Below are 5,472 nucleotides of genomic sequence, written 5' to 3'. Positions count from 1 at the left end.
TCAAACAAACAAACTAAAAAATCAGACAGGACTTGTAACCTTTTTTATAATGCCCGTCAAATTTGACTGCGTAAAATTTTGTTTGTACAGAGATCTCCCCCTATATTTATTAACTGATCTCTTAGAATCTTTGTATGTATTATCATGGTATGTTGTTGTTTTCCTACGAAAGAAATTTGTATAAGACTGTCTTTACAAAAGTTATTGCCCTTTGTTTATTTTGTTATTTGTTTGTTTTTGGGTTGTTTTTTTTTTGTCAGGGATATTTACATTTTTAAACCAATACCTTTGAAACTTGATAAGCTTTATAACCATGATTTATAATTGTATTTTAATGAGAGGCATTTAGATTCAGCTGTTTTTGCTAAGTTTATTTCAATGTTTGGTTTTTGTCCTGAGATCAGAATTTTTTTTAATGATTTCTCTGACACTGTGTAGGCTTTATGATCATGATATAAAGTTGTATATTTAGAGAGTTTGAGACTGATTATTTCTGCTCTTCAAACTTTTAGTAAATTGATCGTTGACTTTGTAGTGATAGTAAAGGTGTGGGTTAAAGCACGCCACCTATGACCACTCATAAGGTGATGTATATGGTATAAGAATTCTGCTGAGAAGAATATTAACAGGTGTGTTTGGGGATATTAGAATTTTGCTGACAGGAATCTTAACAGGTGTGTTTGGGGGTATTAGAATTTTGCTGACAGGAATCTTAACAGGTGTGTTTGGGGGTATTAGAATTTTGCTGACAGGAATCTTAAATATCTTTTATAGGCTAATGCTGTTACCCCGGCATTGGTGTCCCACCTCTCATTGATTTTATAAGATCATTGGCGTCCCACCCCTCATCGATTTTATATGATCATTGGTGTCCCACCTCTCATTGATTTTATAAGATCATTGGTGTCCCACCTCTCATTGATTTTATAAGATCATTGGTGTCCCACCCCTCATTGATTTTATAAGATCATTGGCGTCCCACTCCTCATTGATTTTATAAGATCATTGGCGTCCCACCCCTCATCAATTTTATAAGATCATTGGTGTCCCACCTCTCATTGATTTTATAAGATCATTGGTGTCCCACTCCTCATTGATTTTATAAGATCATTGGCGTCCCACTCCTCATTGATTTTATAAGATCATTGGCGTCCCACCCCTCATCAATTTTATAAGATCATTGGTGTCCCACCTCTCATTGATTTTATAAGATCATTGGTGTCCCACCCCTCATCAATTTTATAAGATCATTGGTGTCCCACCTCTCATTGATTTTATAAGATACACATATCTTTTACTGTTCAGCTTATGAACATGTACAATCTGTGATAAAACCTGTTGTTACCATGATCGATGCCACATAAACATTTGTAAATCAAACTAGCAAGATCTGTAAAAAAAATTCCCACATTAAGGGAAATATCATTTCAGAATTATGTTTGTTTAATATATGGTAAATTGAGGTGTACAATTTCACATCACAGCATAAGTAGATGCTAGTGCGAATTTTGTATAAAGCATCAAATGAAATCCTAACTTGTGCAGAATATTAGATAAAATATTGTGGAAATATTTTGTATTTTATCTCACCTGGCCCTTTGACAAAGTGACGTTATGCTGTGGAGCAGCACATGTCTCTCATCTGTCCGTCCAGCTTCAGCGTGTCCTTATAAACAAATTCTACTTATTAACCAATTCTAGAGGCCCAGAGTTGTGATATTTTTCTGGAATGAAGCCCAAGAAAGCTTAGTGAAAAGAAATATCCTTGACCTCTATTCAAGGTCACAGGGGTCAAATTTGTTAAAGATATTCTCAGAAACCGTAGGTTCTAAAACCAAAATGTATAGCTGGTAGGTTCCTGGGATCATGCCCAACTTTGTGAAATTACATGACCTTGATCTATATATTCAAGGTCATAAAGGTTGTTCAACCCTTTAAATAATTGATCTTGATTGATTCATATGCTAGGTGCTACATTTATACCAAACTTTTGTTAATACATTTCTTGTTTCTTTATCTATAACTTATCTGTTTTGTTTTTATTTAAAACAGTTATGACATTTATATATAGTTTGATGTTTATAGATTTATTTCTTCTTCTGTGCCTACATAGGCACTTAGTTACACATGATACAAGTTTTACTTAACCTTCTTTATTTCTACTTTTTAAAATTTTCATTTGTTGAATCAGTTACATTGTAATGGAGAATTGTTTTTAATTTTATGTGGTGATTACATGTAGTTTGTTAGCTCACCTGCCCGAAGGCAAAGTTAGCTTATGATGTGGTGCATCATCCGTCGTCCTACCCTTCATCTGTTCATGTAGCATCAACACTACCATTTAAACAACCTGTCCTCATGATCAATAACCAAGATACCTAGGGTCGTCATGTTGGGCCAGGAGCATGCTGGGATGAAAGGCTATCAGTTTAGGTCTAATGATACATGTTCACCAACTTGGGCTTAAAATTCTTTTTAATGGCATTGACCTTAACATGCACTTTCAAGGTCACATTGGTCAAATGTGTTGAAATATTTTATTTTATTTCAATTACCAAGAGGCCTATGGTAATGATATTGGATCAGTAGCATGCTGGGATGAAGGACTACCAAGTTTGTTCAAATGAACAACTTTGGCTTTCTATCAAGGTCACTGTGGTGAAAAGTGTTAAAATCTTTTAAACGTCTTCTTCTTAATAACAAAGAGGCTCAGGATCAAGACATTTGGCTTGCAGCATGCCTGGATGAATGGACAATTACAACTTCTTGATAACCAAGAGGCCCAGAGACCTGATATAGGGGCTGACACATGTTTTGGTAAAGGGCTACCAAGTTTGTTCAAATGAATGAGTTTTTTATTATTATTATTATGACCTTGACCTACATTCTAGGTACTATTGTAACAGGTCAAATTTGCTAAAACATTAAGAAGACAACTTCTTCTCAATAACCAAGAGGCTCAGACACCTGATATTGGGCCAGTAGCATGCTGGGGGAAAGGCAATCTTTTTTTTTTTAAATGATTGGTCTTGTCTTATATTCAAGGTCACAGAGGTCAAATAAGCTTACATCTTAAAATGACTTCTTCTCAATAACCGGGGCAGGGGTAAATGACTGAAATTTCAAAAACTCTGATAAGGTGGAATCATATATATTACTCAAGATGAATGGTCTAAAGGAGCTTTTTAAAAAAATGTGAATTTCACAACCTTGGGGTCTCACATTTCCACCTGTGGAGGGGTCACTTTAGGGGAATCACATTTTTGAGCATTTTTTGTCCAGAATTACCCAGATTGCCTTTAATTGCCATATTGGAAGTAATACCAGCATTTTTAGAATCATGAATATGTGATGCCATTTTAATGATATGTTCATGTTAGCCCTAACTGACCCCCAAGGGCTGATGGGTGAGGCCAGAAATGGCCCACGGTTACAGTCATCAGTACGGGAGGGCAGATCAATGGTATATTCACATATTGACCCTGACTTACCCTAAAGGGCTGATGGACAGGGCCAAAAAGGGTCAAATTGACTGAAATATTTCACAGGTGACTGATTAAAGGCCCCATGGGCTGGTGTATTACACCATGATCATGATATTCCTATTTAATCAGATTTTGTTCCTAATCTGTTATATTTTTCCACATACATAATTACATATAGAGTATATATTCTTTGTTAAGATTTTAGAAATTTAATGACTTGTATTGTTACATTTTACTTTAAAGCTAAATATTGTTAAATTTTGTAACTGACAATAAATATTGTACTTTCCTTGCTTGCTTTAGAGGGAGAAATGTATATGTTGCTAAATGTACTACACAACTTATGATGATATGTAATATTCAATTGTATGCTACTTGTTATGAATAATTTGATTATTGGGAGAATTTGATGTCATTTTATTTATTACATACGACATGTATATTATATACTTGGTGAACCCTTATTATGTCAGAATGGTTTATTAAATGGATATACCAGTCTGGTCAGGTACATATGTACCTGTAATTCCACTGATCAAATTATATCAATTGATCAGAAATGTGTTATTAGGTCTGATGAACTGTAAATGATTTTGTTTTGTTTTTGTTTTTGTTTTAATATTTTGAAGGATTCCAAATGTTCTGATCATAAAAGAATGTCAGACAACCAAACAAAGTGTACAGTATCTGACTATGTTGAACACTTTCTGAAAGTAAAGAAAAGCAAATGTCACAGCATCAACATGGAATTATGGAAGCAACTTAATGCCATATAATATGAAAACATTTACATTGTAATTACAACATGGCTATCTCGTAATTAGGACATACAAATGTAATTACCATGTAATGATTCTGACTTGTTATCTTGTACGTGCTAAATACTGAGTTATCTCGAACGATGACATATTTATCTTGTTATAACGACTGAGCATGTGTTATATAGTTATAATTTAATTTTGTATGAAACAAGCATTTTCATTGGCTGAAATAATTTTGTTATACATGTACCTCCATAACAAAATTTTTGACGTTGTGAAATGTCAGCCATCATTTTTGATTGGCTGATGACGTTGCGTAATAATTTATCACAGAAAAGAGTTCACCAAAGAAAGTGAAATATCTTGTTGTGTATAAGACGAAATTAAATTATAAGAATTAACATTAATTATTTTTTCTGTTATACAGTCATAACAGAAAAAACTGGAGTGTACTCTCTTCATAAACCGCGAAGCGGTTTATTTAGAGTACACTCCAGTTTTTTCTGTTATGACTGTATAACAGAAAAATAATTGATGTCAATCCTTAAATAACGACTGAGCATGTGTTATATAGTTATAACGACTGAGCATGTGTTATATAGTTATAACGACTGAGCATGTGTTATATATAACGACTGAGCATGTGTTATATAGTTATAACGACTGAGCATGTGTTATATAGTTATAACGACTGAGCATGTGTTATATAGTTGTAACGACTGAGCATGTGTTATATAGTTATAACGACTGAGCATGTGTTATATAGTTATAACGACTGAGCATGTGTTATATAGTTATAACGACTGAGCATGTGTTATATACCACTCTCAAATCTAATCGTACATCATTCATGTGATAATTCAGTTTATTCTTGTTCCTCTGTTGAACATCATGATTCCATTACTGATAAGTCATATTGTTTTCTCGGGAGACGGCCACCAATATTAAAGATTTATTTGATTGACGCAAAAACTATTTTTTCATTAGAAATTCTGTGATTGGGTTTTTTCATAGAATGTGTTGTGTACTATGCCATGAAAAGTATTTAAACAATTTTAAGAAAGCTGATAATTGATTAGTTTTCAGTCACATTCTGCTTCCAAAAAAAAATTCTCATTGGGATTGGATTTTGACTCTTTTTCATCATTCAATACATGGTATTACACATTTGTATGGAGATTAACAATACATGTATATTATATTCAAAAGGCCTTAAGGTTACATAA

Source organism: Pecten maximus, chromosome 12 (genome assembly GCF_902652985.1).
Source record: "Pecten maximus chromosome 12, xPecMax1.1, whole genome shotgun sequence".
Classification (NCBI taxonomy): domain Eukaryota; kingdom Metazoa; phylum Mollusca; class Bivalvia; order Pectinida; family Pectinidae; genus Pecten; species Pecten maximus.
This window is presented reverse-complemented; position numbering follows the sequence as displayed.